Raw genomic sequence first — 27,765 nt, 5'->3', positions numbered from 1 at the left:
GAAGCCTCTGCATGCCGTCACCGCCGACAACAGACGGCTTCTTCCTCATCATTATTATTAGACTCATAACAGGATGCTTCCACATCAGCATGTGGAACAATTTACTGCTACAATTCATCCCATATGCCGTTCACTGACATAACTAATCAGCAATCTGTTTCTGCCCTATCAATACCACCATTCAATACCGATGCACAGTATGCCAATGCCAGTGAAAGGAAAGCAGCTTTAGCACTACGACAAAAACAACGCCGTGCTAATGAGACTCCTGAGGAAAAACAGCATCGACTTGACAAGATTAAGGCTTATAAACTCCGTCGTCTCACACACGAATCCCCTAACTCTAAATCTATTACATTGGCTGAAGAAGCCTCTACACGCCATCACCGCCAACAACAGACGGCTTCTTCCTCATCATCTATAATAATAAATGCCCTAACCAGCTTCCGGTTGTAACAACTTCCGTCCAGTTGTAACCGGTGACGTCACCACACACACACGCACGTTAACCCTCAACACACCACACCGCCTCAACACACACTCCTCTCACCTTTCACCTCCACTCACGTCCACTCACTCTTTCACTCCACATACGTTCCTTTCTCTCACTCCGTTTCTCATACTCACACCGTCATCGTCGCTGCCCCGACATCTTCCTCCGCCGCCGCGATCCTGGATCCAGACGTTCTCCAGGCCGCCGACATGTTCTTGCGGCGACGCCATCTTGGATTTCGTGAAATCCCGCGAGATTCAAGATGGCGTCGCCGCAAGAACATGTCGCTGGCGTGGACGACTCGGGATCCAAAAAGATGGCGTCGGCGAAATCTCGCGAGATTACGCCGACGCCATTTTGGATCCCGATGTCGTCCACGCCGGCGACATGTTCTTGCGGCGACGCCATTTTGGATCGGCGAAATCCCGCGATAGTCAAGATGGCGTCGCCGCAAGAACATGTCGCCGGCGAGGACAACGTCGGGATCCAAAATGGCGTTGGCGAAAACTCGCGAGATTTCGCCAACGCCATTTTGGATCCCGACGTCGTCCACGCCGGCGACATGTTCTTCCGGCGACGCTATCTTGACTATCGCGGGATTTCACGATACTCAAGATGGCGTCGCCGCAAGAACATGTCGCCGGCGTGGACAACGTCTGGATCCAGGATGGCGCCGGTGGAAGATGTCAGGGATCGTGGAGCAGCGGCGATGACGGCGTGAGTATGAGAGACGGAGTGAGAGAAGGGGTCGTATGTGGAGTGAAAGAGTGAGTGGAGATGGTGAAAGGTGAGAGGAGTGTGTGTTGAGGAGTGTGTGTGTTGAGGGTTAACATGGCAAGAGGTGTGATGCTATCGCATCCTCCCATAATCTAGTAGAACATAAATGGCGTCCTGGTTGATCGCTCCCTAGTCAGATGGTCAAGATAGGTGAAAAGTGTTTCAGTTATCTAACTAGTAGAGGTAAGATACGGAGCGTCCTGGTTAGCTAGACAATATAGGCTATTGTGAGATCTATGGTATTTTGTATCAAAAGAAAATTCATACAAGGGAGCTGGAACATTTATTTTTATTGGGAAAAAAAATCAAAACCAAGATCTTTGTAATTAATACAGGACTTCATTACATGTAAAAGCTCTAAACAATAAGTCACAGGCAGCAAGAATGTCAGCTGATAAAATCACAATATCTAAGTCGGGGCAGCAATGACTGCAATGATTAAAGTAAGTGTACAAGTTAAAATGTATGATAATAGAACAGGATAAATAGTATATGCAAATGTCCACACACATGTAAAAAAAATTATACCAAGAAAAATAATTTCAGAATAAAAGCTGAACTTTTCCTCCTAATTTCAAAAGGTATGTTTGGCGCAAAGCCAACATTGTGCATCACCAAAAGAACACCATACCAAAAGTGAAGCCTGGTGGAGGCAGGCTTATTGGCAGATAGAACTGGGGCTTTAGTCAAGATGGCAGGAATTATGAACAGTGCTAAATAACATTCAATTTTGCAATAAAACCTTCGGCCTCTACTAAAAAGCTGAGAATGAAGAGGAATCTGACAGATTTAGCGTGCTACTGCAAAAAAGGGCAGACAAAGATTGACAGTTCTAGATGTGCAACGCTGATAAGACTAATAACCCAAAAAAACTGATTGCTGTCAAATTCAAAGGATGAATTAACAAAGTATTACTATTTTAGTTTTTTATTTTTATTTTTCGAGTGGAAAAGATTTCAATTTGCTTTTCATTTGAATTGCACTGATTACAAATGAACATTCAAGGAGGAAAAAGTCCTGATGTGATTCTTCGTTGTATGATTTTTTACATGACAAAAAATTGGTATTTTAACAGTGTACTACTGTACTTAAGGAGATTGTCCACTACTGGAGCATTCATAGAACAAAGCTGTATCCTTGATGGATCTGTTATGTCGCTGATAGACAGCAGAAGTCATGTGAACTAAATGATATCACCAGATCACCAGGGAACACAGGAGTGGAGGCGTGGTGACAATCCAGGATTTATTTCTTTGTTTTATGAAGCACACCGGTGGCATTCAAAAGAGGCCATTCAGTGCTGAGGTGTACTGACGAATATATAATATCAACAGTGTCAACAGTAACGGTGGGCACAAGACTGAAAGTATGCGACTTGCATATATGCGGTCACATGTCCACTAGACATGCGCGGCCTCACTTATTTAATGTGTATTGAGCAAGGCCAGACATGTCTAGTTGGAATGTGGTCAGAAGTATGCAAATTGCATACTTGTAGTTACATGACTGTACGCTCCCAGCACTGGCACCCGGAGAATATTCACAGCATGCAGAAATACATATAATTTGTACAACCGTGTTGTCTACATAGTTACAGTACATTAATTTTTTTCTTGATTGGGAGGTAAGATATAGCTTTATAGACAACTAAGAAGAGCTACAGGGGACCATGCATACAAGCAACAAGCTGGTGGTTGTATGTTTAGGTCAAAATGTTGCCTCAGACCTACAGGACTCTAGTTATGTCTCTGTACAGGGGCAGTATTCCTTGATGTGTGGGATAGATGCAGAGCGGTGTGTGTAATGAAAAATAGTTGTTATTTACTCACTAACAGTATATAACGCTATCATATCACTTTACAGACATTATTGCCACTGTTCCCATTGGGGCTCACAATCTAGATTCCCTATCAGTATGTCTTTTGAGTGTGGCATGAAACCGGAGAACACCCACGCAAACACAGGGAGAACATACAAACTGCTTTCAAATGTTGTCATTGGTGGGATTTGAACCCAGGACCCAAGCGCTGCAAGGATGCAGTGCTAACCACTGAGCCACTGTGTTTTGCTCTCTGCTCTCCTTATCCTTAACTGTCATCTCTGGCAGTTAGATGTGTGTGACCATATCGTGTAGAGAAAGCATGCTCTGACCTTCCATGGGGGGAGGGGGGTTTACTTTTTTCCCTCTTGCATGATTGAGCAACATCACATGGGAGAAAAAGTCAACAGCCCCAGAGAAGATTTACATTATATTCATCTCTGCAACTACTATTCCATGATCTTGCTGAATTAGTATGTAAAATGTATTGTAATGTTCTGTTTAGGGTTTCCGAAAAAACTGCTGGAGAGATCAGCACAAAATAGGGTCTAATCCGATGGAGAGTTAGAGCACATACTCAGATTATACTAACCTGATATGAGCTTTTAGTAAAGCATGTAGAGATATCAGCTGCAGCAGATCTACAAGTCAGCAGGTGACCGTATTACAGATGAATAAAGGAATTACTGTGGATATGGTCTGCGCTGCTGAATAAATGTAGGACCAGACGTGTTTCACATAAAGGATGGTGGTTTAATCAACACATTTCGAAGACTAAATGACTTCCTCATCAGGAAAATATTTTCCTGATGAAGAAAGCCAACATTGTGCATCACCAAAGAACACCATACCAACAGTGAAGCCCAGTGGAGGCAGCATTATGCCGTGAGGTGGCTTATTGGCAGATAAAACTGGGACTTTAGTCAAGATGATGGGAATTATGAACAGTGCTAAATAACATTCAATTTCACAATAAAACCTTCAGCCTCTACTAAAAAGCTGAGAATGAAGAGGAATTTCATCTTCCAGAACAACAACTCTAAGTATACCAAAAAATCAACAAAACAATGGCTTCCCCATAAGAAAATAAAAGTTTTGAAATGGCCCAGCCAGATCACAGACCTAAATTTAATTGAAAATCTGTGGGTTGAACTGAAGATGGCTCTGCACACAGGAGATGCCCTCACAATCTGACAGATTTAGCGTGCTACTGCAAGAAAGTGTGGACAAAGATTGACAGTTCTAGATGTGCCACGCTGATAGACTAATAACCCAAAAAAGTGATTGCTGTCATAAATTCAAAGGATGTATTACCAAAGTAGTACTTTAAAGGTGTGCATATTTATGCAACTATTTTATTTAAGGCTACTTTCACACTTGCTTTTTTTTGCAGCGCGTTTTTCCCGCAAAAAAACGCATGGAAAAAACGCATACAAACGCATACAAATGCTGCGTTTTTTTCAAACATTTTTATGAGCATGCATGAAAAAACGCAGCGTTTTTATGCGTTTGTATGCGTTTTTAGTGCGTTTTTACCGCGCTTGCGTTTTTTTCCAACATTAGTTGGCCCCTCACACTAACCCAAACCATGACTTTACTGACCCTAACCCTGACCCTAACCCTTAACCAAACCATACCCTAACCCTAACACTGACCCTGACCCTAACCCTGACTCTAACCCTTAACCAAACCATACTAACCCTAGCCTTAACCCTAACCCTTAACCAAACCCTAACCCTAACTAACCCTAAACCCTAATCCTTAACCAAACCATACTAACCCTAACCCAAACCCTAACCCTAAACCCCCTTAACTAACCCTAACTATAACCCAAACCCCTAAATTCCATTGTCTAACTAATGGTCAACAAAAAAACGCATGCGCAAAAAAACGCATACATGAGCATGGCAATGCGCACATATGCGCACCCATAGACTTATAATGGGTGTCTTGCTGCAAAAAACGCATTGCACGCGCATGCGTTTTTTTGAGGCAAGTCGGACGCCCAAAAAATGCAACAGGATGCATTTTGTGCGTCCGAGCGCACACCACAAAAAAACGCATGCGGGGAAAAACGCATACCAATGCATGTGTATGCGCACATAAGCGCATCCCATGCAAAATATAGGGGAAAAAACCGCATGCGTTTTTTTAGCGCTAAAATCCAGCGCAAAAAAACGCAAGTGTGAAACCAGCCTTAGTTCTTTCTTTTTTTTTTTCCAGTGGAAAAGATTTCAATTTGCCTTTCATTTGAATTGTATTGATTATAAGTGAACATTCAAGGAGGAAAACGTCCTGATATGATTCTTCGTTGTATGATTTTTTACATGACAAAAAATTGGTATTTTAACAGTGGTGTGTAGACTTTTTATATCTACTGTACTTAAGGAGATTGTCCACTACTGTAGCCTTCATAGAACAAAGCTGCATCCTTGACGGAACTGTTATGTCACTGATAGACTGCAGCAGTCATGTGAACTAAATAATATCACTAGATCACCAGGGAACACAGGAGTGGAGGCGTGGTGACAATCCGGGATGTATTTCTTTGTTTTATGCAGCACACCGCTGGCATTCAAAAGGGGTCGTTCAGTGCTGATGAAGAAGTAATTTAGACTTCGAAACGTGTTGATCAAACCACCATCCTTTATGTGAAACACGTCTGGACCTACATTTATTCCGCCACCCGAAGAAGCAGGTAGCGAAACGCGCGTTGGGGTCCCGCACTCCACATTATGGAAAGATTGGTCTTGGCATACAGTTTCTGAATTTTTATGTATTGCATATGATTAATTTACCTGATATACCTGATAGTAACTACTACTAATACTGACTTATGGTTACCTTTCACATTGGAGATCCGGTCACAGGATCTCATTATTTTCCTCAGTGATATAAGGCTACATTTTTCCTTCTCTATATTCCATATTTTATTGTGTAGGTCTTGTTATTGATCACCTTATTACGCACTTTTGCACTTTATATGAATATTGAGACTGAATTGTTTTTCTTACTTGAAGGACATATATATATACATGTGTATATTTTTTTGTAATCCCCCCCCCCACATCTGTGATGGGTTATCAACTATTTGAATATTATCATTTTGTATGCACTTTATTAGATGATTATTAGTATTTGCAACTGGCTATCTGCACGTCCTTTCTGTGGATCACCTTATTACCGTATGCCCTTTACATAAATGATAAATAAAAATTGTGTTTTTTCATATTGGGGATATATACACACAAAAATTTATATTTTTTGCATTTGGCCTTCCTAATTTGTGGAGGATAACAAAAACTGGAATATTATCTATATCCTTTGCATTATTATCATATGCATTTGTTTACATATTGCCATTTCTTTACCCTCCTTATCCATATGTGGTAACTGGGTGTTGCTGATTCCTTTATACATCTTAAAATATGTGATTGATCTATATAAAATTTGTATTTTATCTTCTGGATAATAATAAAATTGCATATTTTATTCATTGCTCTCGGTTCCATTTTTTCTTTGGTGTCTACATTTATTCAGCAGCGCGGACCATATAAACAGTAATTCCTTTACTCTTTAGGGCTCAAGAGCTCAGGGCTCTTAAACGGAGCAGATCCAGTCATCTTGCAAGCCTCAGAGCAGCGCTTGCAAGCTCTATAGCAAACAGCTTGAAAGAGCGCAATCTTTGCCTAGAACACGGACACCCTTATAGACTGAGAAAGTGGCCAGTAAACTAGGCAATGAGCAATAAATAATAAGACTAAAAATCAATCTGTTCTTGAGAACAAAAAGGATTTTTAATAAGAGATAAATTGCAAAGCTGTTGGCTTTTAAAAGCACTTTGCAATTTTACCCATTATTATGGATTATGAAAAAAAATTGCTTTAACAGCTTCCATTAAACACGAAGCAGGAAAAGCTGTGAATATATTTGTTTAATGGATTCATATAATGTCGTTTTTTTTGCCTACATACAGTATAAGTGTGGTAAGGGTACACTGAGATATTGACTAGTGGCTATATTGCGACTTTTTAGCGATATTTGTAAATGCTAACAGTTAATACTAATAGCAGATGTATTTTGGTGTATACATACAATGTACATCATCTGTGACTATCATTTATATATAGTGGTTTTATTTGTTTATTATATGGCGTATTTACAGGCTGGGTTCGCCCCGAGTTTTTGGCCTTTGTTTACTGTATAAAAGTTCCATATATACAGTGGACTGTGACCGTAATGATGTCTATCTGCAGCATCCGTCAACCGTAGAGTCATCCATGAGTTCTGCGTCGCCAATGAGGTTGCTCGTCGGCGTCAAACACAGCGATGCGCACTGGCCAGCGGGATGCCGATGATCAAAAAATGGCCTAGGACATTCGTGCATGATCAGCGATATCCAGCGGGTGGGCCGGTCGCCGCTATGTGTCACACGTAGCGAGATCACTGGCGAGGTCGATGTTGCATCACAAAATCTGTGACGTTTCAGCGATCTCGCTAACGATATCATTATGTGAGAGGGGGACTTTATTTTATGGGAGAGATTTTGTGTTAAATCCTGAGATAAAGGGATTTGTTCTAATCTTCTCAGCCAGTGGCTCGATTGCTATTGCAAAGAGTATAGGTGAGAGGGGACATCCCTGTCTAGTGCCATTTGTTATGTTAAATGATTTGGATAAATGATTATTTGTATACACTTTGGCATTGGGTTCTGAATATAAAGATAGAATGTTGGACACAAATTTGTCATCAACTCCGACTTTAAACAACACGCTTTTGAGGTATAGCCAATTTAATCTATCAAACGCCTTCTCTGCATCCAGGATTAGGAACAGAGGAGTATTGGAGACCCTAACCAAGTTAAGTAAATTTAGAGCTGCCGTCCAATAATGAAACCTATTTGATCATCTTTGATCAAATGTGGCATAATGTTTTTAAGTCGGTCTGCTAATATCTTGGCGTAGATTTTAATGTCTCCATTAATAAGGGAGATAGATCTATAATTTTGCACATTCTCTGGCTCACCCTTCTCCTTGGGAATTAATATTATTGTGGCCTCCAGCATATCTTTCAGGAATGAGCCAAAAACCTCCACATGGTCAAACAAGGCCTTTAGTTGTGGGGAGAGAGATTTAGAAAATATTTTAAAGTATTCATTGGTAAAACTGTCCAGTCCAGGGTATTTCTGTGATTTAAGGTTTTTAATGGTGTTATTGATTTCTAATGGGCTTATTTAGCATATCCAGATCTAATTTATCTATCTGTGGGAGGTTTAAGACAGATAAGAAAGAGTTATGGAGAGATCGCTGATGCGTCACAAAATCAGTGATCTCGCTAGCGATCTCGCTGTGTGTGACTGGGATCAGCGACCGGCCCCCCTGCTGGGTATCGCTGATCGTGCAGGATCGTCCTGGGCCATTTTTTGATCATTGTTCTCCCGCTGGCCAGCACGCATCGCTGCGTGTGGCAGCGAGAGAACAGCGATCAATGACGCTGGATGCTAGTATCCAACGTAAATATCGGGTAACTAAGAGCCGCGCAGCTCTTGGATACCCGCTGTTTACCCTAAACAGCTGGTATCCAATATGCAAATAAAATGAAAAAAAAACAGACAATGTGATTTTCTGGATTTTTTTTTCTCCGTTTGTCTCACATAGTTGAGGTCTACCTATGATGTAAATTACAGACGCCTCTCATCTTTTTAAGTGGTGGAACTTGCACTATTGCTGACTGACTAAATACTTTTTTTCCCCACTGTATATTTTCTGTGGAGTTTTCTTTAAAGTAATTATTAATTGTTTCTTCTATAATTTCCTTACATTTATGGGTTTTTAGAATAGTCTGATTTGTTTTCCAAAGAAAAGTATTTTGAGATGGAGGTCCTATAACAAAGTCTGCTCTGAGGGGCGAGTGATCTGAGAACGATTTAGACAAGATTTCAAGTTTTTTAAACCTGGACAGGGAGAAAATATCTGTAAGGAAAAGATCTATTCTTGACGAGGACTTATGTACGTCAGAGTAATGGGTATACTCCCTGGTTGATGAATTAAGGCATCAAACAACTCCTTATTAGTAATCCAATTACCCAAAGATGAGGATGACAAGTGGGCTGAAGATGAAGAGTCAACGTTTTTATCTGGTACTATATTAAAATCTCCCACTAACATCAGCTCTCCTTTTTTGACCATGTCAATCTTTTGGATTAATTTGTTGAAGAACGAAAATTGTTTTTTATGTGGGGCGTAAATGTTGACGATAGTAAAGGTTTTGCCATTTAGAGTACAAACTAATATATGAAATTGGCCTCCAGGATCTATTTTTTCTCTAATCAATTGAAACGAGATTTTATTACTAATAATGGTTCTCACACCAGCTTTATTTTTTGTTTTTAATGATTGAAAAATATGGGGGAAATTCTTATTTTTAATGGTGGGATGATTATCTTTGGCAAATTTGACTTCTTGCAAAAAGGCAATATCTGCTTGGTACATTTTAATCCCCTTCCAGGTGATGTGCCTTTTATATGGGCTATTAAGGCTTCTAACATTATACAAGAGTATTTTAACTTCCATTTGTTCCTACCCTGGGACCTTCGAATCTAGGAGGTATAGTCTGGTTACAGTAAAAAAGAAATAAGAAAAGGGAGTAAATATAACTCAGTGAAGTTCTCCTGAAGTGAACCACCTACCGTGGTTTCTCTCCTAAATTTGGGGGTAAAAAACAAAATGTGTGGCAAGAAGCCCTGCATGACCAGCCAAAGTTTATAAAGAACAAATTATAAATCTATAATATTCGTGAACTAATTCTACTTAAAGAAAAGACCTCAGCAATATATTAATATAAGGAATCAGCCTTTGTCTTTGAGGTCTTTTTGGAGAAAAGAAACAAAGTCCCGACCCTCTGTGATATTTAGAATTGGGATAATTTTGGACTTGTATCTAACAAGTAGCTTAGCAGGGAAACCCCACCTGTACGAGATGTCCTAGTCCTTTAGCTTGAGAGTAATTTCTTTGAATGACTTTCTGGCCTCCATGGTGGCTTTTGAAAAGTACAAAAAAATTTTTATATGTTCATATGGAACCGGTAGGGAACCTCTGTCTCTTAAAACTTTCAGAATCATTTCTTTAGTTTTAAAGAAATGGAGGTGTAAAATGGTGTCCCTAGGTTTATCAGGTGGTATACCCCGTGGACGTGGTAACCTATGAATTCTGTCAATAGTCAGCTGTAGATTTAGTAAGGAGGGGATCAATTTTTTGAAAAGAGATTTAGTATAGTATGCCAAATTTTCTTGAAGGATATTTTCCGGGATCCCTCTTATTTTTAAGTTATTACGCCGACTTCTGTCTTCTAAGTCTGTTATTTTAGATTTCAAAAATGAAATTTCCTCTTTTAAGTCTATGTTTTGCTTAAAGAGTGTCTGTAGTCTCCTCCACCTTTGTGATCCTATATTTATTTTCTTCTAATCTACGAGAAAATTTGTTACATACGTCTTGTATAAAATTCTTTTGTGATTCAAAGCCTAGTGTAATATATTCCTTTAAGGATTTGCAAAAATTAGCTAGAATGCCCTCCGACACTTGCTTGTCTGAAGTGAGGAAGATTTTGTAATTAACAGTGTCAAGTGAGGGAGAAGCAGAACAAGAGATGTCTGGACAGCCTTTTTTAGGGGTTGGTTTAATCGGGCTTTCATTTAATGAAAATCGCCTGATGTACTGTCTGAGTCTAGAGCTGCAGCTCCATTATTTTGATCTCTTTTTTCCAGATGTTTCCTTTTGCTAGTTTGGGAAACGTCCATAGAACCTTCTCCTGTGTTAAAGCAAGTATTTACTCTTTCTTCTTTCTCAACAGCCGTAATAGATTTTTGTTAGTGTGAAACATTAAAAGTAAATCTTTCTTTGTTGTACTACTCCGAGTCGTTTTATTATTGGGGATTCTAGTGGCAGATTTTAAGGGATTTGGGGTCTCCTCTACCCTTTTTATGGGCGACCTAGACTTAGTAGGCTAATCAGATTTGACACCTCGTTATACTGTCTAGATCTAGTAGTACCCCATGACTGTTGAGTCTTATTATTTTGTCATTTAAATCTCGAGCTTCCCAACTCCATTTTAGTATGCTAAAGTTACTCAAGAGAAAAATGGAAAACAGGTCTCAATCTTATACCAAGTATAGCAGGAAGGAAAGTTATCTATGAGACCACAGTGCTGTGTTAAATTGAATGTAGTTTTAACGTAGACACCTGCTTTTAGATTTATGTAAAAGTAACTTATTCAATTAACCCCTTTACCCCCAAGGGTGGTTTGCACATTCATGATCGGGTCAATTTTTACAATTCTGACCACTGTCCCTTTATGAGGTAATAACTCTGAAACGCTTCCATGGATCCCAATGATTCTGACACTGTTTTCTCGTGACATATTGTACTTCATGTTAGTGGTAAAATGTAATTCAAATAACTTGCGTCTATTTGTGAAAAAACGGAAATTTGGAGAAAATTTTGAATTTTTATGCCCTTAAATCACAGAGAAATGGCACACAAAAAAATTAACAAGTAACATTTCCCACATGTTTACTTTACATCAGCACAATTTTGGAACCAACATTTTTTTTTGCTAGGAAGTTATAAGGGTTAAAAGTTGACCAGCGATTTTTCATTTTTTCAACCAACACCATTTTATTTTTAAAAATGTGACCACATCACATTTGAAGTCACTTTGAGGTGTCTATATGATAGAAAATACCCAAAAGTGACACCATTCTAAAAACTGCACCCCTCATGGTGCTCAAAACCATATTCAAGAAGTTTATTAACCCTACAGGTGCTTCACAGGAATTTTTTTAATGTTTAAAAAAAATGAACATTTAACTTTTTTTCACAAAAAAAATTACTTCAGGTCCAATTTTTTTATTTTACCAAGGGTAACAGGAAAAATTGGACTGCAAAAGTTATTGTGCAATTTGTCCTGAGTACGCTGATACCTGATATGTGCGGGGGAACTGTTATGAATGGGTCACCGTGGAGAAAAAGCAAACAAGCTAAGCCACAGAAAACAGAGTGGTTGGTAACTATGCAGATTGCAGATCCCTGATCTTACCACACAACTAGCAGTAGCCATGGAGTGTGCCTACGATGAACCTAGACGCCTCGTCACGGCCGGAGGACTACATAAGCCTAAAGCAAGAAAAGGGAAAACTAACTGCCCCAGAGCAGACCCCAAAGGAATAGATAGTCCCCACACATGTATTGACGGTGAAACAAGATGAAGACACAAACACAGGAAAGGCAGGAAAATAGGCTGAGCAAACGATGGGGCCCAAACTAACTAGACAGGAAAGGAAAGGGAAGACACTGTCTGCAACCTGCAAAAAAACCCTACAAAATAATATCCAACACTTCTGATAGCAAAATTAACCCTGAAGTCACTAGACTTTTCCCACTATATCAGCACTCTGAAATATTCTGAGACAGAGCAAAAAGAGACCGAACTAGTAAGGGACAAAAAGCCAATTGGCAAAATTCTGATAAATAAGAGTGGAAATTCAGCAAAATCAAGTGTGAACATTAGCAGAAAAACGTAGCTTTTGATGACTGGAACAGAGCTGAAAACCAAGAGCTGACAAGCCAGAAGGAATCACCAGCAACTGAATAGGGCGTCCGCTGTCTTAAATCCAATCTGAGAATCCTGAGATCCAATCGTCATCTTCATTCTCAGGTGGCAGATCTCCACCGATCAAGCCAGCCGCACCACCTCCCGTCACCACCAGAGGGAGTCCAGAAGGGGAACTCACAACTGGTGAGAATGAACTCACAACAGGGAACCACTGTTTCGGCGCATGGCAGAGCTCTGAAGGAAAGGAGCGCCGTTTGACTTATTCAATGCAAAATTGGCTGGAATTCAGATCGGACGCCATGTCACATTTGGAGAGCCCCTGATGTACCTAAACAGTGCAAACCCCCCACAAGTGACCCCATTTTGGAAACTAGACCCCCCAAGGAACTTATCTAGATATGTGGTGAGTACTTTGAACCCACAAGGGCTTCACAGAAGTTTATAACGTACAGCCGTACAATTAAGAAATCATATTTTTTCAACAAAAATGATCTTTTCACCCCCAATTTTTATTTTCCCAATGGTAACAGGACCCTACAAGTTATTGTGCAATTTGTCCTGAGTAGGCTGATACCCCATATGTGGGTGTAAACGACTATTTGGGCGTATGGCAGAGCTCGGAAGGGAAGCAGCGCCATTTGACTTTTTTGGCTGGAATTGAGATCAGACACCATGTCGCGTTTGGAAAGCCCCTGATGTGCCTAAACAGTGGAAACCCCCAAGTGACGCCATTTTGGAAACTAGACCCCCTAAGGAACTTATCTAGATGTGTGGTGAGCACTTTGAACCCCCCAGTGCTTCACAGAAGTTTATAACGCCCGGGCATGAAAATAAAAAAATCATATTTTTTCCACAAACATGATCTTTTAGTCCCCAATTCTTTTATTTTCCCAGGGGTAACAGGAGAAATTGGACCCTAAAAGTTGTTGTCCAATTTGTCTTGAGTACGCTGATACCCCATATGTGGGAGAAAACTACTGTATGGGGACACGTTGGGGCTCGTAAGGGAAGTAGTGATGTTTTGGAATGCAGACTTTGATGGAATGGTCTGCGGGTGTCATGTTGCATTTGGAGAGCCTCTGAGGTCTCTAATCTGTTGAACCTCCCCACAAGTGACCGCATTTTGGAAACTAGACCCCCCACGGAAATTATCTAGATGTGTGGTGAGCACTTTGAATCCCCAAGTGCTTCACAGAAGTTTATAACGCCCAGGCGTGAAAATAAAAAAATAATATTTTTTTTCCACAAAATGATATTTTTGCCCCCAATTTTTTATTTTCCTAAGGGTAACAGGAGAAATTGGACCCCAAAAGTCGTTTTGCAATTTGTCCTGAGTAGGCTGATACCCCATACGTGGGGGTAGAACACTGTTTGGGCGCATGGCAGAGCTTGGAAGGGAAGGAGCACCATTTGACTTTCTCAACGCAGAATTGGCTGGAATTGAGATCAGACGCCATGTTGCATTTGGAGAGCGCCTGATGTGCCCAAACAGTGGAAACCCCCAATTCTAACTCCAACCCTAACCCCAACACACCCATAACCCTAATCTCAGCCCTAACCCTAACCCTAGCCCTAACCCTAATGGGAAAATGGAAATAAATACATTTTTTTAATGTTATTATTTTTCCTTAACTAAGGGGGTGATAACGGGGGGTTTGATTTACTATTTATAGCGGGTTTTTATGTTTGGCGGCTGTCGCACGCTAAAAGACGCTTTTTATTGTAAAAATAGTTTTTGCATCACCACATTTTGAGACCTATAATTTTTCCATATTTTGACCCACCGAGTCATGTGAGGTCTTATTTTTTGCGGAGCGAGTTGACGTTTTTATTGGTACCATTTTCGGGCATGTGACATTTTTTGATCACTTTTTATTCCAATTTTTGGGACGCAGAATGAACAAAAACCAGCATTTCAAGAATTTCTTTTGGGGGGTCTGCTTACACCGATCCGCGTGCGGTAAAATTGATAAGGCGGTTTTATTCTTCAGGTCAGTGTGATTACAGCGATACCTCATTTATGTCATTTTTTATGTTTTGGCGCTTTTATGCAATGAAAACAATTTTATATAAAAAATAATTATTTTTGCATCACTTTGTTCTGCGAGCTATAACTTTTTATACTGTGTTGTGGCTCGTTTTTTGCGGGACAAGATGATGTTTTCAGCGGTACCATGGATATTTATATGCGTCTTTTTGATCGCACGTTATTGCACTTTTTGTTCGGCGGTGTGATAATAAAGCATTATTTTTTGCTCTGTTTTTTATTTTTATTTTTTAAGGGGTTCGCTAAAGGGGTTAACTAATGGGACAGTTTTATAGGGCGGGTCGTTATGGATGCAGCGATACTAAATATGTGTACTTTTACTTATTTTTTTATTTCAAAAAAATGAATTTATTAGGGAATTTTTTTTAAAATTTATTTAGCGATTTTTTATAAATTATTTTTACACTTTTTTTTTTTTTTTTTACTTTATTATACTGTCCCAGGGGGGACATCACTGATCTGTCACATCACAGATCACTGTGACAGATCAGCGAGGAAGCCGGCTCCCTGCAGGCCCCCGAAGGTCCCCGCCGCCATACTGGATCCGGGGACCTGCAGGGAAGAGGCCCCTGCAGCAGCGCTGCACATCGCGCTGCTGTCGGGGGTCGCAGGGAAGCACGGAGGGAGCCCCCTCCCTTCCGATGCTTCCTTAAACCCCCGGTACACTGCGGTCGTGTTTGATAGCAGTGTGCCAGGGGTTAACGTGCCGGGGTCGGTCCGTGACCACCCCTGACACATAGTGCCGGGTGTCAGCTGTGATAATCAGCTGATACCCGGCCGCGATCAGCAGCGCTCACCCCGTGAGCGCCGCTGATCGCGCTAGACGTACTATACCGTCAATGGGCATAGGGGCCTTGGTACCGTGGACGGGATAGTACGTCTCATGTCAGAAAGCGGTTAATGTCAGCAAACAATAAGTATAGCTGAAATAGAAGTATATGCAAGACAATAAATTATTTAGTAACAATGCTGCAAGTAAAGATTAGTGCGCCAGATATTATGTATCAAGAAAATCCCCTACAGTCATTGAGTAGGACCTTTAGGAATCCGGTCACTATATCCCAATTATTACAATCTGCAGATTTCCCAAGTTCTTAATTGATATTAAGTAAAGTAAGGCTGATACCAAATTTATATTAGTTTATCTCCTGCAACGCAGAGATTTAATACACCTGAGTCTCTCAGTCTTAACAATATTCTAAGTATTCAGACTTAGATCAGCCTCTCTTTTGTACCTTTTTTATTATATTATCAATCTCAATCTTCAGTAACTCCTCCTGGCACACCGTCTTATTGTATCTTTAGCGGTATTACCGTCTCCTCTGTAGCAACTCTGGTATAGTTGTTATTCTTCTACTGCAAGCTATCAGGCTTTCTGTTAGACCACAGTGCTTCCTCTGGTAACTCCTCTTGGCACACCGTCTTATTGTATCTTTAGCGGTATTACCGTCTCCTCTGTAGCAACTCTGGTATAGTTGTTATTCTTCTACTGCAAGCTATCAGTCTTTCCGTTCTGTTTTCTCCGTTCTCCTCACCGCACCTCTATCTTTCCCGTTCCGTTATCTTCAATTGTCTCCTTCCTCTTGCTTCGTCCACAGCTTTTCCTTCTCTCCGACTCCTGTTTACCTCAGCGCGGTTGATTACCTCAGCGCGGTTGATTACCTCAGCGCGGTTGATGAATTACCTCAGCGCGGCTGGTTTTCACGCCGTTTTTCTGTAGCAATGTTGCGCTCTGTCAGCTTTTCTAGCAGCAATGCCGGCTTCTTTTATCTTTTAGCACCGTTAAAGTCTTCAGGCTTTCCAGTCTCTCAGGTACAATAACGACAGTCTTTTTCTCCTTTGTCGCTTCATACACCCCGGGAACAACTATAAGCTTTCACAGTGAAGGGACTCCGGACTCCCGCTGCTAATATTCAAATATTCCCGCCAAAACCGCAGCTTCACTCACCGCTAGTCTGTAACAGCTGTAGTGGATGAAATATAAATGTCACACTATCGAGATTAGTATCAAACGATTACAGAGAGTGTGGGGAGAAATTGTAAGGTATATTCCAATCCAAATTCGTTCTTTGTCTGAAGTTATTATCGCTTGTCTGACCAGTCACGCAGGAGCTCTGAGCTCAAGCGATCGCCATGCAGCTGAGCTCAAGCCACCTATTATGCGCTATTTCATGACGAATCTGTTAAACCGGAGCAATGCCATTATAGAGTAAGACTGATGACTGCCATTGTTAGGCCTTTGCTTAACACATCCATCACCCATATACACTACCGTTCAAAAGTTTAGGGTCACTTCGAAATTTCCTTATTTTTGAAAGAAAATGATTCAGAAATACACTCTATACATTGTTAATGTGGTAAATGACTTTTCTAGCTGCAAACCTCTGGTTTGTAATGCAATATCTTCATAGGTGTATAGAGGCCCATTTCCAACAACCATCACTCCAGTGTTTTTATGGTACTTTGTGTTTGCTAACTGTGTAAGAAGGCTAATGGATGGTAAGAATACCCTTGAAAACCCTTGTGCAAGTATGTTAGCACAGCTGAAATCAGTTTGGCTGATTAAAAAAGCTATAAACCTGACCTTCCTTTGAGCTAGTTGAGAATCTGGAGCATTACATTTGCTGGTTCTATTAAACTCTCAAAATGGCCAGAAAAAAAGAACTTTCATGTGAAACTCGACAGTCTATCCTTGTTCTTAGAAATGAAGGCTATTCCATGTGAGAAATTGCCAAGAAACTGAAGATTTCCTACAACTGTGTGTATTACTCCCTTCAGAGGAGAGCACAAACAGGCTCTAACCAGAGTAGAAAGAGAAGTGGGGGGCCCCGCTCCACAACTGAGCAACAAGACAAGTACTTTAGAGACTGTGGTTTGAGAAATCGACGCCTCACATCCATCATCCAATGCCTTCCATATACTGTATAAAGAATGTACTTAATGCATGCTTTCTTCTTATTGTATTTTTCTAGATGGAATAGTCTAGTCTTTTTTGTGTTGTACTTATCTATAACCCAGAAGAATTGGGTCGCTGGTTCGTCACCATCAGCAGTAGTCATCTTTATATTTATGGGACAGTACAGTTTACACAGTGATTACTAGTGATAAGTATTTTTTAAAAATGAGTCCAAATAAAAGGGAATGTCAGCAGGATCAGCCCTCCCAAGTCATCTATATGGGCATGTAGGTCATAGGAAGCTGAATAAAACTTTACTTTAGTGTGCAATTTCATGTTTTATTCCAGAGAAATCTATATTTTACTTAATAAGTAAATGAGTTGTTCTAGGCTATAGGCCGGACACAGATCTGAATGAGACTCTGCGCCAGAGCTTATTGTAAATGACAGGGGGTGTTACCAGTGTAAGACATGTAACAACTGACAGTCTGCTCTCCTGATCTACATGTCTCATACTGGTAATGCTTCATTTCATTTAAAATAAGCTCTGGAGGCAGATTCTCAGGGAGATCTATGTCTGTCCCATAGATCTTAACAGCTCATTTACAAATTAAGAAAAATGTAGATTTCTCTAGAATAAAAGACGGGCATATAGACGCCTTAGGGGGTTTGATTCTACTGACAGATTCCCTTTAAGCACAGAGCTGCCAACAGGCTACAGTAGTACTAAAAATGTGAAATAATATATACTTATCCTGCGTTGCAGTGAAGTTTCCTCGATGTTACCCACTGGTCTACTGTTTACATTGGCTTCAGACGAAATATCCCATAAACTCCATAAAATTAATTTTATTAAACTGATAAAACTAAACAATAAAAATACACCGATATGGGGAATTTCCAAAATCAGAATAGCCTGTACAGCAAGTAAGGCCCTGTTTACATTATGCTATGGCCCTTCACTTATTTCCATGATGGTAAAAGCTCCTGCTCTATATACTTAGGGTATCCATATGCCTCTATTTACCACTGGTATTGTGAGGAAAGAGGGAGACACAAGCGCAATATAGGGTCTTATCCCACAAATAAAGTAAGCGGTTTGACAAAAAACTGCTCACCTGGTAGTAGGTATTCAAAGCATGTATAGATAAGGGCTGCTGCAGATCCACAAGTCGGTCACCGACTATCTGAAACAGAGCTCTGCAAAGGAATACGTGGATTTCGTCCGCGCTGCCCAAATGATGAAATTCCAGAAGGTTAATAAGCTTTGACAGTGGTTTATTGAATTCTATTTACCACTGGACACACTAGTATTCGTGGTACAGAAGAGTTCAGTAGACTATACTATCCCATAGAAAGGAAGACTGTAAAATGTATTCTGTGCAGTATATGGCTTTTATTTAAACTAGCTGAAGAGCTCGGCGTTGCACAGGCATAGTAAGTAACTGTGATTATTTATAACAAATTATAATGATTATCCTCCATCCTATAGTCCCATGCCCATATACTCATTAAACATATTCTCCATCCCATAGTCCTGTGCCCATATAACCATCATACATATCCTCCATCCCATAGTCCCGTGCCCATATTCCCATCATACACATCCTCCATCCCATAGTCCCGTGCCCATATACACATCATACATATCCTCCATCCCATAGTCTCATGCCCATATACACATCATACATATCCTCCATCCCATAGTCCCGTGCCCATATACCCATCATACATCCTCTATCGCATAGTTCAGTGCCCATATACCCATCATACAACAATGTATGTAAAGCGCTGTGGAATGAATGGCACCATATAAGTGAGTAAAATAAACAAATACATATCCTCCATCCCATAGTCCTGTGCCCATATACCCATCACACATCCTCTAACCCATAGTCCAGTGCCCATATACCCATCATACATATCCTCCATCCCATAGTCCCATGCCCATATACCCATCACACATCCTCCATCCCACAGTCCCGTACACATCTTCTTGACCACAAGAGTTTACACTGCCTGTGCTGCCCATAGCAACCAATCACCAGAGCTGTTTAAAAGATGAAAGCTGAGCTGTGATTGGTTGCTATGAGCAACAGTTTTCCTGCTCCACAACACCTCAGCAGACACTGAACGGGTGGGAGAAATCTAGCATCCCCGGGAACATAAACTCCCAGCCATCGTCTGCCCCTCAGAAAGGAGCAGAGATCAGATCACATGACAGAAATGAATCACCCCCTCCTCAATTACTGCCAGGCTCTATTGTTACCGGCGTAGAAAATCTCATCATCAACAGCCGCACATAGAGACGCACACAGAGCCACACTGCCAGGTTACATAACAGCACATCTCCAGGAACGCCATGCTCAGCGCCACCCGGCTCGGGACTATGTGATGGAGGATGTGTGATGGGTATATGGGCATGGGATTATGGGATGGAGGATATGTATGATGGGTATATGGGTACGGGACTATGGGATGAAGGATTTGTATGGTGGATATATGGGCACTGGACTATGGGATAGAGGATTTGTGATGGATATATGGGCACTGGACTATGGGATGGAGGATGTGTGATGGGTATATGGGCACTAGACTATGGGATGGAGGATGTGTGATGGGTATATATAGCAACCAATCACAGCTCAGCTTTCATCTTTTAAACAGCTCTGGTGATTGGTTGCTATGGGCAACACAGGCAGTGTAAACTCTTGTGATCAAGAAGATGTGCCTATGAAATATATATATATATTAGATATTTATTATACGGGGCTTTGCATGTGGAGTGAGTGTGGCTATGTGGAATGGGTGGGGCTATGTGGAATGGGCGTGGCTTGATACACACACACATACACACACTCATTTTATATATATATAGAAGATAGATGGGATCCTATGGACGACATATCATGGGTATTTGCCAAGGGTGTATGTCTGATGGACGACCCCAACTGTATTATTCAGTTGTAATTTACACACTATACTGTATGCTAAAGCGAACATATGTATGTGTATGAGACCTAGAACGAACACGCAATGTTAGTGTAAGTCGTGGGCCCCCAAAATCACTTCTGCTGATGGGGTGGGCCCTGATCACGCCAGTCAGACTATGTGTGAGGTACTTGTTCTCTGCATTTTTAACCCATTGTGTAGATATTGCTTTTCCTAGCCATTGTTACTAAGTTTCTACATGTAGTCTACTAGAGCTGGTACCTACATAGGATATGTAACTTTATCAAGACTTTGTTTCCTTGCCATCTGTGTGTCCCGTATTATGGGTATGTTCACACGCAGAGATTTTGCAGCAGTTTTTTGGTGTGTATTTTGTGTGACAAAAACGTTGCATTTTACAGTAGCAGAAAAGTGAACGAGTTTTAAAATCTTTGTCACTTGCATTTTTTGATCTGTGAGTATGTCAATCTTTTTAGTGTTTTTGATGAATGGGGAAAAAACGCGAGTAAAAACACAAATATACACAAAAAAAGCGCAGAAAAAAGCACATATTTTTATGCAATGTTTTTCTTGACGTCAATCTGCTTTTTGGTGCAAGAAAAAACTCTGTAAAAACCTTAACTTGTGGATATAGCCTTAGGTTACCTTGTGTGCTATATATTTATAAATGGACACATTTAATCAAGTTTATTTACTTTGTGGGACACTAGGGCTTCATGGTCTTTTTCTGTGGGAAAAAAATATATTATCAGATAATGAAAACAGATTAGACAAAAAGAATATGTTATACTATCCTGATTAATTTAGTAAAACATGATCAGTGATACATTCCCTTTAAGTTGGTGACCACACACATGCGATAAAGTCTGCTGAACAGAGGCCAATCCATGCACTATGTACTGTACCGTTATAAGTGTATTCTATATAGCAGTGATGCAGTTTAGTCTTCCATATTCCATAATGCATATATCTTAGGGCTGAGTATGCTGCTGTATCCTTTGTTTTGTATGTGCAGTCAAGCAGCTTGCAACGTCATACTTCATTTTGTTAGGTTTGTCAATTTTTGTTTCTCCCATTCTGACAATAAGTACATTTGTAATTAACTTGATATTTCTATCTGTTGTTTCCTGAAATGGGAACTTTTATTTTTCACAGTGTAGAGCTGGTTTCGTCGTGCAGAGCTGCACAGCACCCACATTCCAGGAAAGGGGTTAATTCCCAACATCCTAGTCAGCTCTCTCCGGCCCATTGATTTCTATCCAGCCATTATCTGCTCACCTCCTTCCCCCACCTCTCTGATCCTGCCAAGCTGCTGTTAAAAATCTTGCAAACTCACCAGCTCCTACCATCAGCTGCTCGTCTCCTGATCCATGGCTCTGACTGTCCAGAGCTGCGTGCTTGTTTAAATGCCATATACTGTATGTAAATACAGTGGTAGCTGTGTACAGAGCAAACCCGATTGCTGAACATCTTACAGCAGAACATGTGCTGGGCTTTATAGTTCTACTGTTACTACAGTTCTACTACGCTCCAAAAACTGTCACTCAATGAGGAAAGCCCTCCCTGCCAGAAATCAGAAAGTAAGGAGACTGTACGGGGACTGTAAGGAGACAATAAAGAGACTACACAGCTCTGAACTTCAGAAGAGACAACTAGAGAATGCCCCTGTAGAGTTTCTTGAACAGCCTGTACCGCGGGCCTAATAACGCTTTTCTGATGGCAGATTCAGATGTAGTATTTCCTAACATGACTCACGTGCCCTGATGAAGACATCTCATACAACAAGCTGTATCTCTACACCTAACCACACCAGCTTATCTTTCTGCATCCAGATTTTCTCTTTCACATGATGTAGTAAGCTCTTTGTGTGTTACGTTAAAAAGTGCTATATCTATAACTTGAGATTGGGCATGGTGAAATTAGCATGTCCGATCTATTGTTCCATAGGGAGATATGCTGCATGTGCTATGGCTTATTTTCCTCTTTAGATTGAAATAAACAGGCAATCATGCATGTTGTAATTGTAGGTATTATTATATGGTCTATAGTCTTGTGGCACACGCAAACACGGGCATGCACATACACATGCGCACTCACACATATTCTCTTGGGTGCACATCACGCATGCACACATATACAAACACGCACATACACATGCGCACTCACACATATTCTCTTGGGTGCACATCACGCATGCACACATATACAAACACGCACATACACATGCGCACTCACACATATTCTCTTGGGTGCACATCACGCATGCACACATATACAAACACGCACATACACATGCGCACTCACACATATTCTCTTGGGTGCACATCACGCATGCACACATATACAAACACGCACATACACATGCGCACTCACACACATTCTCTTGGGTGCACATCACGCATGCACACATATACAAACACGCACATACACATGCGCACTCACATATTCTCTTGGGTGCACATCACGCATGCACACATATACAAACACGCACATACACATGCGCACTCACACATATTCTCTTGGGTGCACATCACGCATGCACACATATACAAACACGCACATACACATGCGCACTCACACATATTCTCTTGGGTGCACATCACGCATGCACACATATACAAACACGCACATACACATGCGCACTCACACATATTCTCTTGGGTGCACATCACGCATGCACACATATACAAACACGCACATACACATGCGCACTCACACATATTCTCTTGGGTGCACATCACGCATGCACACATATACAAACACGCACATACACATGCGCACTCACACATATTCTCTTGGGTGCACATCACGCATGCACACATATACAAACACGCACATACACATGCGCACTCACACACATTCTCTTGGGTGCACATCACGCATGCACACATATACAAACACGCACATACACATGCGCACTCACATATTCTCTTGGGTGCACATCACGCATGCACACATATACAAACACGCACATACACATGCGCACTCACACATATTCTCTTGGGTGCACATCACGCATGCACACATATACAAACACGCACATACACATGCGCACTCACACATATTCTCTTGGGTGCACATCACGCATGCACACATATACAAACACGCACATACACATGCGCACTCACACATATTCTCTTGGGTGCACATCACGCATGCACACATATACAAACACGCACATACACATGCGCACTCACACATATTCTCTTGGGTGCACATCACGCATGCACACATATACAAACACGCACATACACATGCGCACTCACACATATTCTCTTGGGTGCACATCACGCATGCACACATATACAAACACGCACATACACATGCGCACTCACACATATTCTCTTGGGTGGACATCACGCATGCACACATATACAAACACGCACATACACATGCGCACTCACACATATTCTCTTGGGTGCACATCACGCATGCACACATATACAAACACGCACATACACATGCGCACTCACACATATTCTCTTGGGCGCACATCACGCATGCACACATATACAAACACGCACATACACATGCGCACTCACACAAATTCTCTTGGGTGCACATCACGCATGCACACATATACAAACACGCACATACACATGCGCACTCACACATATTCTCTTGGGTGGACATCACGCATGCACACATATACAAACACGCACATACACATGCGCACTCACACAAATTCTCTTGGGTGCACATCACGCATGCACACATATACAAACACGCACATACACATGCGCACTCACACACATTCTCTTGGGTGCACTTCACGCATGCACACATATACAAACACGCACATACACATGCGCACTCACACACATTCTCTTGGGTGCACATCACGCATGCACACATATACAAACACGCACATACACATGCGCACTCACACACATTCTCTTGGGCGCACATCACACATGCACACAAATACAAACACGCACATACACATGCGCACTCACACATATTCTCTTAGGTGCACATCACGCATGCACACATATACAAACATGCACATACACATGCGCACTCACACACATTCTCTTGGGTGCACATCACGCATGCACACATATACAAACACGCACATACACATGCGCACTCACACACATTCTCTTAGGTGCACATCACGCATGCACACATATACAAACACGCACATACACATGCGCACTCACACACATTCTCTTGGGTGGACATCACGCATGCACACATACACAAACACGCACATACACATGCGCACTCACACACATTCTCTTGGGCGCACATCACACATGCACACAAATACAAACACGCACATACACATGCGCACTCACACATATTCTCTTAGGTGCACATCACGCATGCACACATATACAAACATGCACATACACATGCGCACTCACACACATTCTCTTGGGTGCACATCACGCATGCACACATATACAAACACGCACATACACATGCGCACTCACACACATTCTCTTGGGTGCACATCACGCATGCACACATATACAAACACGCACATACACATGCGCACTCACACACATTCTCTTGGGTGGACATCACGCATGCACACATACACAAACACGCACATACACATGCGCACTCACACACATTCTCTTGGGTGCACATCACGCATGCACACATATACAAACACGCACATACACATGCGCACTCACACACATTCTCTTGGGTGGACATCACGCATGCACACATACACAAACACGCACATACACATGCGCACTCACACATATTCTCATGCGCACACACCCCTCTAGCTCAGTGGTAACACAGTTTCCTTTTACGAGCACCATAAATAAAGGGATGGTGACACCAAATTCTGCCTCCGGCAGCAGGAAGGCGAGGATTATGACAGTATTCTCCATACCTTGTGCAGCTGTAGCCCAGTGTATCATGCCCAGGACCACTGCATGTGACCATATGGCAGGTTTCCATGCAGGGTCCCTGCTGTTCCTCATAACCGGGTCAGGGGCTCAGTAAAACCCTTTTACGCCATAGAAACGAAACTTTCTTTATCTGCCTATAAATCCTTGACCAAACAGTCTCAAATATTGTAGATTTCCTTGCCTTGAAAAAATAACAACTATGATACTTGCCCGACCGCTGCACCAGGACGCTGCTGAATGAATCCATGTAAGGATTCTTTAGGAGTTGACAAACTGTGCAGGGTCCCTTCACGGTGGACGGGGGATTGTCAGAGTGTTCAGTGTGTGACAGGAATGGGAAGTAACTGCTGACATGTGAGCTCCATCCACTGCTTCCGCCAGTCCTGTTGCTCAGTCACTGGTCAGCCTGTCCTTGGTGGTGGGCTCAGGGCAATCCCTCCCCCACCTTCTGGAAATCCTGCCCTCACCCCTGACATCTAATTAAAAGAAGCAATTCTAATTAACTCTAAGATCTTTCACATCTGCATCGTGGCTTCCATTTACAGGTTTGTGATACGACACGGGGCGGACATAACATTGGGGTGACCCGTGCAACCACACCATGGCCCACCATGGTACCTCCAGCTGACATAGTGCACTATGATGGGCTATCGGACTGCAGAGCGCCCATATACTGCTCTTACATGGGGGTCTCTTCTGTCCGTGTCCACGACTGGGTATCACAGACCCTAAGAGAGACTGACGGACCCCACTGACTTTCATCACAGGCCAAGATCAACTTATGGAAAATCATTTTATTTGCTGCATGTCTTCAAAAAGCTAAACTAAATCTGGGGTGTGGAAGTGGTAAAAAAGAACTGCTGAGCCAGCTTCCAGGGTCTAAGACGTTGGACTGTGGGGCCGGGCCGGTAAGTGGCCGCTAGGCATCGTACCATGCTTATATGATGCATTTATCTGCGGCGCGCAGACAGCAGGTGTCTGGGTCATTTATCACATCAGACACTTAAATACATACATTCCCCTTTCCCAGCAAGGTTTGTAGGGTGAACATCATGAGGAGTGGGATCCCCTCTAGCAGCCAGCGTCAGTCCTAGAGGCTGAGATACCTGTACCACAGACTGGAGGAGTCCCTGCAGTGCCCATCAGGTCTGCAGCAGGGTGCCCGTCCCTTGTGTGGGGCTGACGCCCGCAGTATCCCACCTCTGCAGGACCCCCACTGAGCGATGCATCCCCCACAGCCTGTACAGGAGCTCTCCAGCCAATCAGGCAAGTTACCGCTGAGCAGCAAAGTCACCCCTAGACTTGGGAGTGAGGGGGCAGCAGCCATGGGGTCCCTCCTGGCAGGAAGCTGGCCACTGCCCTGCAGCCCGGCGCTGTCAGCACCACGGCCAGCTCCGATGGCAGCACAAGCCGCAGCCACTCGGCTATTATCACCTTCCTGCAAACGTCGCATACCGCATAAGTTTGTGGCGCTGCGGCTTTTCCCCTATGCCGGGGCCATCCTGCCTCCTCACTAGCCGGATTCTGCATTGGACCGATGGGGGAAGGGCAGGAGGAGCGCTGATGCTGCAGAATCTGTGCACAGCAGAAACTAGTGGAGCTGCCAGAGGGGAGGGCTGACCGCAGAGCCCCAGCACACCCAGCTCTGCAGTGGGGCCCCTGTGGCCGCAGCTGGGGGCCCCACTGGCCGTGCCCTTGTTTACCTGCTGCTGGAGTTGCCGCTCCTGCTGCCCTGTGCTCGCCCGGGTATCTGCAACTCTGCCCGCAGTAGTACTGAGACACGCGTGCTCCTTCCCTGTCCCCTCCCTCTCTTTTCTTCTCCTAATTCTTATTCCTGCCACGTCCTCCTGCATCCCAGTCCGGATTGGTCAGTCTCGGCCCCCCAATATGGAAACTCATGGTCCCATTGGGACCATCAATGACCCAGATGGCAGCGGCAGAAAACCATTCAGGCTGAGGGGTTTTTCTCTCCAGTTTGATAAAAAAGTAATGATTGCTCAGTGGTGATCCTGCAATAGAGGCAGCAGAGGGGTCACATCCAGATCTGAGCCTCATACACACTGTGCGATGTCCTAGGACGCGGCTGGGTAATATCACATCACATACCATACAGCCAGTCTCCATAAACTGCCCCAAGTTCTCACACCAAAGATGACACCAAACGGTGCAAGTGTTTCTAGCCAACACCAGGGTTGGATTTAAAGGGAATCTGTCACCTGGCTTTTGCTATCTGATCTAGGCGCAGCATAATGTAGGGACAGATCTGGATTTCAGCAATGGATCACTAGTATGCCATAA

The 27,765-nt window shown here is 42.4% G+C and overlaps 1 protein-coding gene across 1 annotated transcript in view; it reads right to left on the bottom strand.

Annotated features, from left to right (window-relative positions):
* The window catches only part of SYT2 (synaptotagmin 2), a 224,737-nt gene extending 197,452 nt beyond the window's left edge, over window positions 1-27,285 (bottom strand). Inside the window, exon 1 of the mRNA XM_073561058.1 lies at window positions 27,171-27,285. The gene's annotated coding sequence lies outside the window, so the exon portion shown is untranslated. The remainder of the gene's footprint in view (window positions 1-27,170) is intronic.
* Between the last annotated feature and the right edge of the window lie 480 nt (window positions 27,286-27,765).

Source organism: Dendrobates tinctorius, unplaced genomic scaffold, assembly GCF_039654945.1.
Source record: "Dendrobates tinctorius isolate UK_male_01 unplaced genomic scaffold, ASM3965494v1 ptg000312l, whole genome shotgun sequence".
In the NCBI taxonomy this organism is placed as follows: Eukaryota; Metazoa; Chordata; class Amphibia; order Anura; family Dendrobatidae; genus Dendrobates; species Dendrobates tinctorius.
The sequence above is the reverse complement of the archived record's forward strand: the minus strand, read 5'-3'. Positions and strand labels throughout refer to the sequence as shown.